The sequence below is a fragment of the Anolis carolinensis genome, unplaced genomic scaffold (genome assembly GCF_035594765.1).
Source record: "Anolis carolinensis isolate JA03-04 unplaced genomic scaffold, rAnoCar3.1.pri scaffold_12, whole genome shotgun sequence".
In the NCBI taxonomy this organism is placed as follows: Eukaryota; Metazoa; Chordata; class Lepidosauria; order Squamata; family Dactyloidae; genus Anolis; species Anolis carolinensis.
Window position 1 is genome coordinate 5,150 of NW_026943823.1, and position 15,867 is coordinate 21,016.

At 38.5% G+C, this 15,867-nt stretch overlaps 1 long non-coding RNA gene across 2 annotated transcripts; it reads right to left on the reverse strand.

Moving 5' to 3' along the window:
* Positions 1-412: 412 nt before the first annotated feature.
* On the reverse strand, positions 413-15,391 carry LOC103283019 (uncharacterized). 2 transcript variants are annotated; one of them, XR_010001012.1, is made up of 5 exons: positions 15,240-15,391; positions 13,916-13,998; positions 5,214-12,886; positions 2,345-2,478; positions 413-692 (listed from the first exon to the last, which is right to left on the reverse strand). It is a non-coding gene; the product is annotated as an uncharacterized LOC103283019 (long non-coding RNA). The 2 variants fall into 2 exon arrangements; XR_010001013.1 differs by having other exon boundaries at positions 2,310-2,478.
* Between the last annotated feature and the right edge of the window lie 476 nt (positions 15,392-15,867).

Here is a 15,867-nt window from a genome sequence, read left to right on the forward strand (position 1 = left end):
TTGTGGCCTCTTTGGAACTTGGAAAAAGTTTCCGTCTTTTGGGTCACACACCCTTAGTTGTGGATGCTGGGCGTTGTGGTCCAAAAAGCGTTCTCTTTGTGCAACTAATTCGGACTAATCCAGTGACATAAATGAGCCTTTTTCCCCCCCGGCGCCGTTTGCCTACAACCGTCAAAAGCAGATCGGAACCCAAGGAAGGGGTCGGGGTTCTGGGTTGGGCCTTTTGTTGGGTTGCGCGCACACGAAAACAAAATAATCACTGTAAAGCACTTTTATTATTAATAATAATAATTCAATTTAAAAAGAGCATTTACGACTGAGCCTTGCTCGCTCGCCCGGCTCTTGTTTTGTATTTTTGTTTATTACAAAACGGTATTTGTTCGTTTAAAGAGAAAAAAAAAACAGGAAACGGTTTGATTTTTCAGAGCAAGGCAACCCTTCTTATTCTTTTTTTATTTAAAAAGGCCCTGGCAGCAGGAATATAGTGTAAAAATCATTGGAAAAACTGAAAGGCATCAATACATATTGGAATAATATACACTTTGTACAAACGAAAATTACACACCGTTCATTATTTCTTTTGTTTTCTTTTGTTCGGAGGTTCTGGTTCAGAAACTGAGGTCCGAATAATTCATGGCTCCCGGAAGCGGAACATTGAGGCCGCCGTAGTCCAGCATGTACATGGGCCACTGCTGCCCAAGGAGGCAAGAAAAAAGGGATTTAATAGAATAATAATAACAATAATATTTATTTATTCCCAATATTTATATCCCGCCCTTCTCATCCGAAGGGACTCAGGGGGGCTTACAACACCGGCACAATTAGGTGCCTGTACAAAAACAATCCACAATACATAAAATCAGTTAAAAACAATTACATACAATATAAAATTGCAGTATATACATTTTAAAAAATATATATGCTCAGATCCGTTCATCCGAAATGGTGGAAGAAAGGCAGTCGGAAAAAGCCAACAATAATAATATAATGTGGAAAAAAGGCAGGCGGAAAAGGCCATTAATAATAAAAATGTTGTTAATATAATAATATGGTGCAAGAAAGGCAAGTGGAAAAGGCCATTAATAATAATAATGATAATAATAGTACAATATGGTGGAATAATAATAATAATCATCACCCAGTAATAATATGGTGGAAAAAAGGCAGAAAAAGCCATTAGTAATAGCAATAATATAATATGGTCGAAGACAAGCTGGCGGAAAAGACGATTAATAATAATTATAATATGGTGGAAGACAGGCGGAAAAGGCCCTTAATAATAATAATAATAATAATAATAATAATAATAATGTGGAAGAAAGGGAGGTAGGAAAATATAATAGAATATAATATGCTAGAAGAAAGGTAGGCAGAAAAAGCCTTTCAAATATTATGCAAAATCATGTGTGTAATAATAATATGAAATAATAAATAATATATTATAATAATGATGTAAAATAATAATATAATATAATATGAAATACCTAATAACAAAATAATATAATAATGATGCAAAATAATAATAAAATAACAACATAATACAAAATACTGTGTATTATAATATGAAATAACAGAATAATATAATAATGATGCAATATAATAATATAATATAATATGAAATAAGAAAAAAATAATATAATAATGATCAAAAACAATAATAATAATATAAATTAATATAAGATCGAAATAATATAAGGATGCAAAATAATAGTAATATAATAATAATATAAAATAACAATAATGCAAAATACTGTGTATTATAATAACATGAAATAACAGAATAATATAATAATGATGCAAAATAATAATAATATAATAAAATGAAATAAATATAATATCAAATAAGAACAAAATAATATAACATAATAATAATGTAAAATGATAATAATATAAAAACCAATAATATCAGGATGCAAAATAATAAAAATAAAAACAATATAATATAAAATAACAACATAATAATGCAAAATCATATGTATAATAAAATGAAATAATAACATAATAATGCAAAATACTGTGTATTATAATAATATGAAATAACAGAATAATATAATAACGATGCAAAATAATAATATAATAAAATATGAAATAAATATAATATGAAATAAGAACAAATATAATATAATAATAATGTAAAATGATAATAATATAAAATAACAACATAATAATGCAAAATCATGTCTATAATAATAATATGAAATAATAAATAATATATTATAAACGTGGTGTAACATAATATGTATGATAATAATATAATATGAAATAATAACACAATAATATATAATATAATCTAAAGGCCTTTTCCTGACGTTCTCCTCAGCGGCGCTTCGCTCGCCTCACTCACCCCGGCCGCCATCTTGGCTGTTCCCTTCCCCGGCTCTCACGCGCCAGGCCACGCCCCTTGCCCCGCCCCCAAGTCCCGGCAGGTCCATCACACAACCCGTCCCTTCCGTCGCCAACCCTGACACATCCATGGACCTAATATTCAAACAACATAATCATACGTAACGATTATTAATAAGCTCGAATACTATATATCTCTGATATTATATAATTATTTATTTTGTATTATTGCGGCTACGATAGGAAACGCCCCCGCACTACATATCTGCCAAGACGCGCTTCGACCAATGAGGGAGCGAAGGAAGGGGAAAGGGGCGGGACCTCCCAAACTACAACCAATGGGAGAAGAGAGCGGAGGCGGGAAAGGGAGGGATAGGAGGAACATAGAGGTACGAAAAGTAAAGAGCGCCCCCGCAATGCGGAAAGTGAACATAGAGGTATGAAAAGTAAAGAGAGCCCCGCAATGCGGAAATGGAACATAGAAGTATGAAAAATAAAGAGCGCTCCTGCAATGCAGAAAGTAAACATAGACGTATGAAAAGTAAAGAGTGCCCCCGCAATGCAGAAATGGAATATAGAGGTATGAAAAGGAAAGAGCGCTCCCACAATGCAGAAATGGTACATAGAGGTATGAAAAGTAAAGAGCGCTCCTGCAATGCAGAAAGAAAACATAGAGGTATGAAAAGTAAAGAGAGCCCCCGCGATGCGGAAATAGAACATAGAGGTATGAAAAGTAAAGAGTGCCCCCGCAATGCGGAAATGGAACATAGAGTTATGAAAAGTAAAGAGCGCCCCCGCAATGCGGAAATGGAACATAGAGTTATGAAAAGTAAAGAGCGCCCCCGCAATGCAGAAATGGAACATAGAGGTATGAAAAGTAAAGAGTGCCCCCGCAATGCGGAAATGGAACATAGAGGTATGAAAAGTAAAGAGCGCTCCTGCAATGCAGAAAGTGAACATAGAAGTATGAAAAGTAAAGAGACCCCCGCAATGCAGAAATGGAACATAGAAGTATGAAAAGGAAAGAGCGCCTCTGCAATGCAGAAAAGCTACATAGAGATATGAAAAGTAAAGAGCGCCCCTTTGATGAAATGGAACCTAGAGGTATGAAAAGGAAAGAGAGCCCCTGCAATGCAGAAATGGAACCTAGAGGTATGAAAAGCAAAGAGCACCCCTGCAATGCAGGAGTGGAACATAGAAGTATGAAAAGTAAAGAGCGCCCCTGCAAGGCAGAAAAGCAACCTAGAGGTATGAAAAGTAAAGAGCGCCCCTGCAATGCAGAAAAGCAACATAGAGGTATGAAAAGTAAAGAGCGCCCCTGTAATGCAGAAAAGGAACATAGCGGAGCATTGGATGTACCAGCCTGGGCGCAGAATACAGTAGTCTCACTTATCCAACATTTGCTTATCCAACATTCTGGATTATCCAACGCACTCGACCTTTTAGTAGTCAATGCTTCTGTAGTCAATTTTTTCAATGTTTTGGTGCTAAATTCGTAAATACAGTCATTACTACATAGTATTACTGCATATTGAAGTAATTTTTCTGTCAAATTTGTTGTATAACGTGATTTGGTGCTTAATTTGTAAAATCATAATGTAATTTGATGTTTAATAGGCTTTTCCTCAATCCCTCCTTATTATCCAACATATTCGCTTATCCAACATTCTGCTCTAAAATTCTATGACAGGCTGGATGTTCACCTGTCGGGAGGGCTTTGATGGCAGACTGGGGTTGGACTAGATGGCCTCCAGGATCCCTTCCAAATGTAAGATTCTATGCCTCTAAAGCTTTACTTCTCCATAGAACTAATTATAACAGTGAGGATGAATGGCCATCTCTCAGGAGGGATCAGATGGTGCCTTCCTACCTATAACATGTCTTGGTGCTTAATTTGTAAAATCATAACCTATTTTGATGTTTAATAGGCTTTTCCTTAATCTTTCCAACATATTCGATTATCCAACGTTCTGCCGGCCCGTTTATGTTGGATAAGTGAGACTCTACTGTACATACAATATATTATATTATTAGTACAGCACAATACAAGCATTATATATTATTATATTGTACTATATGACTATATTGCATTATTAGTAACATTACATGTAATATAAATATATCATAATAGTGTATTATTATTATATTGTAATACATGGGAATATTATCATTATTATATGTATATTATAATATTAGTACAGCACAATATAAGCATTATATATTATTATATTGTACTATGACTATATTGCAATATTAGTAACATTACATGCAATATATACAATTATAAGCTTATTATTACATTGTAACATCAAAATATTATCAATATTATATGTATATACAATATAATATCAGTACAGCACAATATAAGCATTGAATATTATATTGTACTATAGGACTATATTACAATATTAGTAACATTACATGTAATATATACAATTATAATAGTGTATTACTATTAAATTGTATTACATCAGAATATTATCAATATTATGTATGTACATTATATTAGTACAGCACAATATAAGCAATTATATTGTACTATACGACATTGCACTATTAATGTAATTTAATGTAATTATTAAATTGTATTGCATCGGATTATCATTATATGTGTATATAGCATGAGTATAGTATGTTTGGGACTCCAACTCCCACAATGCCTAGCAGCCTGCCTTCGGGTTGGGGAAGAGTCCAAAACACCAGGAGCGAAGGCCGAAGTGGGTTTTCCTGCCTGGGATTCCTTCCGCGCCTTGGCCTGCGAACGTTGTTTGGAAGGCCACGCTCCCGGCTCCCTTCCTCCTCCCGGGTCTTGGCGACGAGGCCTCGACGGAGCCGGGTCGCCGTGGAATCGGCCGCCCCGAACGACTTACCGGGCCGGGCAACCATCTTGCCACTCTGTGACGGAGGCCGCGCAGACGCAGAAGTGAAGGGAATGCCTGTAGTGGGCGGGGCCAAATTCCGCAGAAGGGAAAAGGATGGCTGTAGTAGGCGGGGCCAAGTTTCTACTAGGGAGCAGTCCGCGCATGCGCAGGAGTGTCTGCAGTGCCTTCCCTGCTCCATGCTTGTTAGTCCCTGTGTAAACTTTCCCACAGGAAAGGCCCTGCAGATTAATCCTGCCAGAGAAGTCAACCCATGAAGCAACCTGGACACAGAACATTTTATTTATTTATGACAGTATTTCTTCCCAGACCTTCTCACCCAATAAGAGGAGACTCAGGGTGGCTTACAAATAGATAACACTTATAAACAATTACAGTCACATTTCAACTCAATTTAAAATTCAAGTTACATTAAAACATTCGTAAAATTATTAACCTCATTCTATCCCGCTCATTTATGGAGATGAGCGGCATACAAGATACATCCAGACAAAAATTCAATGCAAATAAAGCAAACATTACATAAAATCAATAGAAACAATCAACATATAAATACACTTAGTGCCATGTAGGCAGAGTTAAATACTCTTTGGCAATGGCCAGATGTACTTGGGGTGCAAGAACATTGTGGTGTTTATTAATAATACTTTATTTTTATACCCCGCTCCCATGTCACATGTAATAAAGTCATACATTAAAAACGATATAAATAATAAAACCATATAACAGAATATCAGAACAATGAGTCTGAGCACAGTGCAAAACTTATAGTGTTTTCTCTTGACTTTATTTGTAGAAAACAAGGTTTATAAAAGGCAGCAGCACAAACTGTATTGTAATCTAGATGTTTAAGGCTGTCAAAAATTAAACGTTTGAATAATAACCAGAAAACACCTTTTTTTGGAAAGAGTTTTATTCTGGAACGCTGACATTGTTGGAAAGGGGTCGAGCTCAGCAGCCAGAACGGCAAGGCGTCCTGCTCTCTGGGATCTCCTTCCGTCCATCCATCCATCTGTCCGTCCTTGGCTCTTGTCCAGGAGGAGCCCCTCCCTCGGCGATTCCGGAGACATAGAACAAGGGAGAAAACAAGTGTCAGAAGGGCTGAACCAAGGGAGCATCTCGCTTTTGGGGGCTCTTGGGAACTGTGGCTTTTTCTACTAGGATCCCCTTCCACCAGGCATTTATTTATGGGGAGCGGGGGTCCCTGCACAGAGAAAAGGGGGTCCTAAGGGGGTCCCACGTTTGCATCCAGAACCAGGCTCCCTGTTGCATGAGGAACGCGGCTGCCGGGGAGGGAGGGAGGGAGGGGCGTCCGTTGGCCCTGGGCGGATGGCGGAGGGGCTTTCTAGGCCGTCGGATTGGGGGAGAGCGGGGACCAAACACTGGGGTCCCGAGGGGGGGCGCTCCCAGCGCAGGGCAGGGACAGGGTTAGGGTTCTTCCCACCCGAGGCCCGGAGGCCCCCTCCCAGCTTGGTTCTTGCCAACAGGCAAAAACAGCCCTATTTAAAATTCCTGCTCTAGTTAGAAATGGGTTAGTAGGGTTAGCAGGTTAAGGTTAGTTCAGGTATTAATCTGAGCTGCTATGAGATGTTTAAAATGCCCGTGACGTGAGCTGGGAGCAGCCGCTCGGGTCCCCAGAGTTGTTTCCTTGAGTGCAAGGGTTTATATATATATATTTATATTTTTATATCCCGCTGTCCCGCCAGCCGCGACCCCCTAACCCGTCTAGGGAGATCCGCCCACCCCCCACGATCTGCCCAGGGCAAAGGGAGGACCCGCCCGTCCCTGAGTGGGGCCTCAATGCCACACTCAAGCGGAGCTGTGAATGTGTTCCTCAAAGGAAGGCCTAGCGCACAGGGAGCCTGCTTTCTGATGCAAAGGTAGGAGTGAAATGCCTGGTCTGACACATTAATGACAGGGGATCTCAGTTGGGGGGCCCTCCCCCTAGCAACAACATAATACTAATAATACAATCAGTGGGGGGGCCCTCCCCCTAGCAACAACATGGTCCTATGTAATAACATTGTGCTAGAATAATAATATACTCTATTAATGTCATATGGAGACTAATATCAATAACTAATATTAACAGTGTGCTAGGATAATATATACTCAATGTCATATCTATACTAATATCAATAACTAATAAAAACATCTAATAACCAAGATGCTCCTCCCCCAATAACATGCTATTCTAATTTATATTGCATATACAGTAGTCTCATCCAACACTCTCTTATCCAACATTCTGGATTATTCAACGCATTTTTGTAGTCCATGTTTTCAATGCGTCGTGATATTTTGGTGCTAAATCCGTAAATACAGTAATTACTACATAGCATTACTGCATATTGAACTACTTTTTCTGTCAAATGATGTTTTGGTGCTTAATTTGTAAAATCATCAACTAATTTGATGTTTAATAGGCTTTTCCATAATGCCTCATTATCCAACAGCGCAGGCTGGAAAGCAAGCCAGCTGCAATTAACTGCAATGAATCACTCTGACCAGGAGGTCACGAGTTCGAGGCCCGCTCGGAGCCTGTTTGTTTGTCTTTGTTCTATGTTAAAAGGCATTGAATGTTTGCCTATATGTGTCATGTGATCCGCCCTGAGTCCCCTTCGGGGTGAGAAGGAAGGGCGGAATATAAATGCTGTAAATGAATAATAAATATCAACAAATCACTCTGACCAGGAGGTCATGAGTTCAAGGCCAGCCCGGTAAAATGCTGTAAATAAATAAATAAATATTCGCTGGCCCATTTATGTTGGATGACTCTACTGTGTGTATATATATGTATATATATATAAAATTTAATATATAATTATAACATATTGCATATACATATAATGTTCATATTATATTGTAAAACGATATACTAATAATTAAATATAATATTAATTATGTATTACATTTTGCATGTAATACTACTAATAATATTACCATATATTCATATAGTACAATATAGTAATTTACTGCCGGTATTGTACTATGGTAATAATATAATATTGTATGTAAATTTAATTTGTAAGCCATTCACCTTGGGGGTGAGAAGGGCAGCATATACATCTAGCAAATAAATAAATAATGCAATATAATACTAACAATGATACAATATAATAATATGAATTACATATTATATATTAAATGTAATATTGCTAATAATATTTCTGTATAGTGGTATAATGCAATGTAGTATATAATGCTAATATTGTGCGATGCTAATGATACAGTGTATGTAATACACCTATCTGTATTTTATGATGTGTTTTATGAATACTGATGTAAGTTAATGATGATTTATATTGCACTGTATGGTTTTTATATATGCGTTTTATTGTTAAGCTGCCCTGAGTCCCCTTTAAGGGGAGAGAGGGCGGGATATAAATATTGTAATAAATAAATAAATATGTAAATATAACTTGTAAGCCGCTCTGAGTCCCCTTTAAGGGGAGAGACAGCGGGATATAAATATTGTAATAAATAAATAAATATGTAAATATAACTCGTAAGCCGCTCTGAGTCCCCTTTAAGGGGAGACAGCGGGATATAAATATTGTAATACATAAATAAATATGTAAATATAACTCGTAAGCCGCTCTGAGTCCCCTTTTAAGGGGAGAGAGGGCGGGATATAAATGTAATAAGTTAATAAATACAAAAATCTCCTTTTACCAGGCTTCAAATTCATCATATGGGGTCCCCCCATGCCTGGCTATGCAGAATAGGCTGTAGCCCATAGGCCTGCATTTAGGTTAAGATTCTGCCAGGCATCCTATTAAAAATAGAGGGTCCCTCACCTTGCGTGAACCAAAGGGGTTCCCACCTGCTAGGTTTGGCTTTAAACGCAGCGGGTCCCTCAGAAGCCTGGTTTTAAATTAATTGCAAACCTCCTTTAACGAGGGTTTGCCTTACAAATGGAGTTTTCCACGTGGAAAGGTTGGCATTAAAAGGGGGTCCACGTATACCTTGAATGGATTTGAACTGAACACACCTATCTGTATTTTATAATGTGTTTTATGAATACTGATGTAAGTTAATGATGATTTATATTGCACTGTATGGTTTTTTATATATGCGTCTTATTGTTAAGCCGCCCTGAGTCCCCTGTTGGGTGAGAAGGGCGGGATATAAATAGTGTAATAAATAAATATGTAAATATCTCATGTAAGCCGCTCTGAGTCCCCTTTTAAGGGGAGAGAGGGCCGGATATAAATATTGTAATAAATAAATATGCAAATATCTCTTGTAAGCCGCTCTGAGTCCCCTTTTAAGGGGAGAGAGGGCGGGATATAAATATTGTAATAAATAAATAAATAAATAAAAAATCTCCTTTTCCCAGGCTTCAAGTTAATAATCTGGGGTCCCCCCATGCCTGGCTATGCAGAATAGGCTGTAGCCCATAGGCCTGCATTTAGGTTAAGATTCTGCCAGGCATCTTATTAAATATGGAGGGTCCCTCGCCTTACGTTAACCAAAGGGGTTCCCACCTGCTAGGTTTGGCTTTAAACGCAGCGGGTCCCTCAGAAGCCTGGTTTTAAATTAATTGCAAACCTCCTTTAACAAGGGTTTGCCTTACAAATGGAGTTTTCCACGTGGAAAGGTTGGCATTAAAAGGGGGTCCACGTATACCTTGAATGGATTTGAACTGAACACACCTATCTGTATTTTATAATGTGTTTTATGAATACTGATGTAAGTTAATGATGATTTATATTGCACTGTATGGTTTTTTATACATGCGTCTTATTGTTAAGCCGCCCTGAGTCCCCTTTTAAAGGAGAGAGAGCGAGGGATATAAATATTGTAATAAATAAATAAATATGTAAATATCACTTGTAAGCCGCCCTGAGTCCCCTTTTAAGGGGAGAGAGGGCCGGATATAAATATTGTAATAAATAAATATGTAAATATCACTTGTAAACCGCTCTGAGTCCTCTTTTAAGGGGAGAGAGGGCGGGATATAAATATTGTAATAAATAAATATGTAAATATAACTTGTAAGCCACTCTGAGTCCCCTTTTAAGGGGAGAGGGCGGGATATAAATATTGTAATAAATAAATATGTAAATATAACTTGTAAGCCACTCTGAGTCCCCTTTAAGGGGAGACAGAGGGATATAAATATTGTAATAAATAAATATGTAAATATAACGTAAGCTGCTCTGAGTCCCCTTTTAAGGGGAGAGAGGGCGGGATATAAATATTGTAATAAATAAATACAAAAATCTCCTTTTCCCAGGCCTCAAGTTAATAATCTGGGGTCCCCCCATGCCTGGCTATGCAGAATAGGCTGTAGCCCATAGGCCTGCATTTAGGTTAAGATTCTGCCAGGCATCTTATTAAATATGGAGGGTCCCTCGCCTTACGTTAACCAAAGGGGTTCCCACCTGCTAGGTTGGCTTTAAACGCAGCGGGTACCTCAGAAGCCTGGTTTTAAATTAATTGCAAACCTCCTTTAACGAGGGTTTGCCTTACAAATGGAGTTTTCCACGTGCCAGGAATAAATACCACGTGCCAGGCCCTTTAAAAGGGGGTCCAACCTTGAATGGATTCTCTTTGCAAGCGCTTGGCCGGAAGCCCCAAACTGCAAGGCATTTACAATGGCCAATCGCCGGAGTGGGAGTCCCCGATCTATTGGGGAAGAGTCCCCGTGGGCACCAGCTGTACATGTGTATGTGTTTGTGTGTCATGTGTGTTTGTGTGTCTCATGTGTGTGTGTGTGTGTGTGTGTGTGTGTGCAAGGCAGCCGTGGAGGCTGGAAGGAGCGTCTCACCTGGCTTAAGGGCTCCGCTGTAGAATCTCCTTCCCGGAATCTTCTTTTTACCTGTGTTGCAGATCCTTCCCAGACAAGAAGGATCCCTCTCGGCCGATGGGAGACGGTGTCCGGCAGGAGCCCTCCGGGAGTCCAGGCACATGGAACGGGAGAGAAAACAGTGCGTCTATACCTGACTTTTCGTGAAAACAGCCTAAGATATCTCCCCATGGCTGGCCTTACGGGTTAAAAGAAACAAGGAAATCCCCACATCTGGCCTTAAAGATTAAAAAAACCTGGGATTTCCCCACGTTAGGGACTTAAAGGTTAAAAAAACCCAGGGATATCCCCACGTAAGGGATTTAACGGTTAAAAAAAACCAGGGATATCCCCACGTAAGGGATTTAACGGTTAAAAAAACCAGGGATCTCCATATTGCCTGGTATTACGTGAAATAGGAGATCTCTATAGGGCAGGCCGCCTTGGTTTAACAGATCTCTATAGGGCAGGCCGCGTTAGTTTCTGGATAGGCGATCTCTATACGCTTAACTTTAAGAATAGAGGATTCCCTTTAACCAGGCTTTAATTAGGAATAGTGGTCCCCTGGGTGTGTGGCCTTACATAAATAAAAGGGGGTCCTACATAATAACAACAATAACAATAATAATAATTTTATCTGCTTCCTGGTATTTCTTTTTCCTGGAATCAATAATAATCATAATCATAATAATAATAATTTTATCTGCTTCCTGGTATTTCTTTTTCCAGGTGCCTGTAATCAATAATAATAATAATAATTTTATCTGCTTCCTGGTATTTCTTTTTCCAGGTGCCTGTAATCAGTAATAATAATAATAATAATTTTATCTGCTTCCTGGTATTTCTTTTTCCAGGTGCCTGTAATCAATAATAATAATAATAATAATTTTATCTGCTTCCTGGTATTTCTTTTTCCAGGTGCCTCGAATCAATAATAATAATTTTATTTTTGTACCCTGCCACCGTCTCCCCAGAGGGACTCGGGGCGGCTCACTGATATAAAACCAGCCTACCATGCTATCAAATACAAACAATTAAATTTAAAAGGAATTAACAAAAATCACAATCATGATGCCTATGTTTGCAGTAAAAAAAAAGGTTCGCCACGTGCTAGGCGTTGGCATGAGGCACACGGCTCTGGTCTCCCCTTGAGTGTGGCCTCGAAGCTCCGCCCGGAGAGGGAGGGGGCGTCCGTTGGCCCTGGACGGATGATATACAAGCGGCAGGGTCCATGGGTTGGGGGAGAGCAAGGGGCCCAGACCTGGCTCCGTGGGGAACACACTAAGGACCAAGAGGCTGCTCTCAGGACACCTTAGGGGCCTTTTGCAATGTCCTTACATGGGGGCCCTTTTATGGGGGGCCAGGAGGCCCCCTCCCTTCCCAGTTTGGTTCTTGCCATCAGGCAGAACAGTCCTATTTAAAAGGCCAGGGTACCCTATTTAGAATGGTGTTAGTAGGATGTTAGTAAGTGAGTTAAGGTATTAATATTTTTATTTCTAAGTTGCAAGGACATCTTAAAATGCCCGTAACGTGTGCTGCCCCCCGCGATGCCAGGGCGGGCCCCCCCGCTGACCCCCAAGCTGTGACCCCTACGGCCCGTATAGGAAGACCCATCATCTGCCTAGAACAAAGGGAGGACCCGTCCGTTCCCGAGTGGGACTTCGATGCCACACGCGAGGGGAACCGTGTGCAAAGGTAACCCTTTTTTTAATGCAAAGATAGACATTAAATGCCTACCCTTACACCAATTACCCTGAAAACGACCTTTTTTGGGAGGCAGGCGGTGTCCTTGCGAGGGCGTCTTCAAGCATCTTCCGTCCTCTGTCTCTCAACCTTTTGTTTCTTTCTTCACGTTGACTTGAATTCAGCGCTGGGAGAAGAGTGAGTGGGAAGAAAGCATTCAGAAAAAAAACCAGGCATTATCTTCTATCTATTTTGCAAGGCCAGGAAGGCAGTTCCCATCTTGTCTCCTGTACCTGTAACATGCTATGCTAATAATATAATATGTATTATGTATATATAGTATAGCGTATATAATATACAATACAATAGACAATGATATATAATAATATATTGAATATACGTACAATATATTATATTATTATTATATTATATTATTATAATGATATTATATTATATTATTATTAATGTTATATTATATTATTATTAATATGTTATATTATTATATTATATTCAATATAATATATTGAATATACATACAATATAATACAATATATTTATTATGTATTACCTGTAATATTTCTAATAACATTACAGTATGATGGTATAGTACAATATAGTTATATATAATGCTATTATTGTGAATGCTAATACTTTCTATGTACATATAAAATTATATATAATATATAATCAATATTATGTGTTAGCATGTTATGGGTCTTAAGGCTGGAAATAAATCAGATTGGTAAAAAAATGCCATTATTATTCTACTCCTTTCCTCTAGAAAGCTGTCTGAATTTTCAAAAATGTTGCCATGTGTTGTCAAAGGCTTTCATGGGTTGTTGTGAGTTTCTGGGCTCAAAAAGCAGGGCCAGCTAACACCTCCAAACACAGGATTCCCCCAGGCAGGAAGCAGCCAGGCCTTGAAACTGCAGGCCATTCAATGCTAATCAAGGTGGCCAATAACAGCATTCACATTTGCCTGCAACAGACAAGGGTTCTTTCTCCCACCCTGGACATTTCGCAGATATATAAAAGCCTCATCACTCCCCTAGTTTCCTGCCATAGATGTGGGCGAAACGTCAGGAGAGAATGCTTCTGGGGCATAGCCATACCGCCCGTAAAACTCACAACCCAAAATTTTAGCCTTTTTCTTCTTCTCTGGAAAAGACCTTGTAATTATTTTTTTTTTTTTGGTTTGATATAATAAAATATTCACCTGGTCCCTTCAGAAAAAGCTGTGGAAATTTTCAAAAATTTTGCCTTTATTTCTTCCGTCCGTTTCACAAGGCTTTGCCATTTCTGAGGGAATAATAAGAAGAGATTAAGGAAAAGCCTATTAAACATTAAATTAGGTTATGATTTTACAAATTAAGCACCAAAACATCATGTTATACAACAAATTTGACAGAAAAAATAGTTCAATAGGCAGTAATACTATGTAGTAATTACTGTATTTAAGAATTTAGCACCAAAATATCACAATGCATTGAAAACATTGACTACAAAAATGCGTTGGATAATCCAGAACGTTGGATAAGCGAGTGTTGGATAAGTGAGACTCTACTGTATTTGTAAATATTTTTTCCGAATATTTTCCTTATTTTTGGCAAATATTTCCACAAATATTTGTATGATTTTTTGGGTGAATATTTTGAGAATATTTTATTTCAATGTTTGTGAATGTTTTCATGATTGTTTTTTTCTGAATGTATTTGTGAATATTTTTATGAATATTTTTTGTGAATATTTTTCCCCAAATACTTTGCTAATTTTTGGCAAATATTTCTGCAAATATTTTATTATTTCAATATTAATATTTTAATGATTTTGTAAATATTTCAGTGAACATTTTTTCCCCTGAATATTTTACGGTACAGTAGAGTCTCGCTTATCCAAGTTTCTGGATTATCCAACCCATTTTTGTTTTCAATATATCGTGATATTTTGGTGCTAAATTCGTAAATACAGTAATTACAACATAACATTACTGCATATTGAACTACTTTTTCTGTCAAATTTGTTGTAAAACATGATGTTTTGGTGCTTAATTGGTAAAATCATAACCTAATTTGATATTTAATAGGCTTTTCCTTAATCCCTCATTATCCAAGATATTCGCTTATCCAAGCTTTAGCTTGGAGAAATGAGACTCTACTGTATTTTCTATTTCAAGGCTTTGTGACTTGAGGCGATTTGAGGAAAAAAATAATGAAATATTAATAAATGAAATAGTTTTCTTTCTTTCTGTTTCACAAAGCCTTTATGCAACCTTATCTTGTGCTATTTGAGGCCATTTTTGATAAAATTAAGATAAGACTAATATATAAAATAGGCATTTTCCTCTTTGTATTTCAATTTTGAGGAGATTCCTGAGGTAAAGAATCCTCAAAATAACAAGGAAAGCAACATAAAATGAAGTGGGATTGGAAGAGAAGCCTTTCCTGAGGTAAAAGTGATTCCCAAAAGGAAAGGCGTCTCTTTAAACTCCAGATTAATTTCAAATGAACCAGGTGAGCCTGTAAAAAGGGGCCCTTATTCACCTGCTTCAGAAACGGAGCCTGTCTCTTCGGGCCTTCTAGCCGCGGCTGCCCTTTCTTTCTTTCTTCCGACCCAGGCCTTCAGAATGGCTCCCAGGCCAAGCTGCCTTCTCTCTCGGCGTCCCTAGATTGTCTGAGGCAAATTTTACAATTTACAGCCAAGAAGAAGCCCCGCCTCCAAAACGGCCGGTTTTTTTTTAGCCTTGGTCCCACCCCTTTGCCATCTGTCGCCGCCCGATTGGACGATTCTCCTGCTCGCCAATTTGGGCGCGAAAACAGGGCGCTGCTTGACGCATGCGCACTCCGTTGTCATTTAAAATATATGTTAGCCTCCCAATCCGGCCGCCTTTTTGGCCTTGGTCCCACCCCTTCGCCATATGTCGCCGCCCGATTGGACGATTCTCCTGCTCGCCAATTTGGGCGCGAAAACAGGGCGCTGCTTGACGCATGCGCACTCCGTTATGATTTAAAATATATGTTAGCCTCCCAATCCGGCCGCCTTTTTTGGCCTTGGTCCCACCCCTTCGCCATGTGTCGCCGCCCGATTGGACAATTCTCCCGCACGTCACAGGCTGAGACAGGTCAAATTGGGCGGGAAAGAAATAATAATTGGTTTTCCAGAAGCATTCTC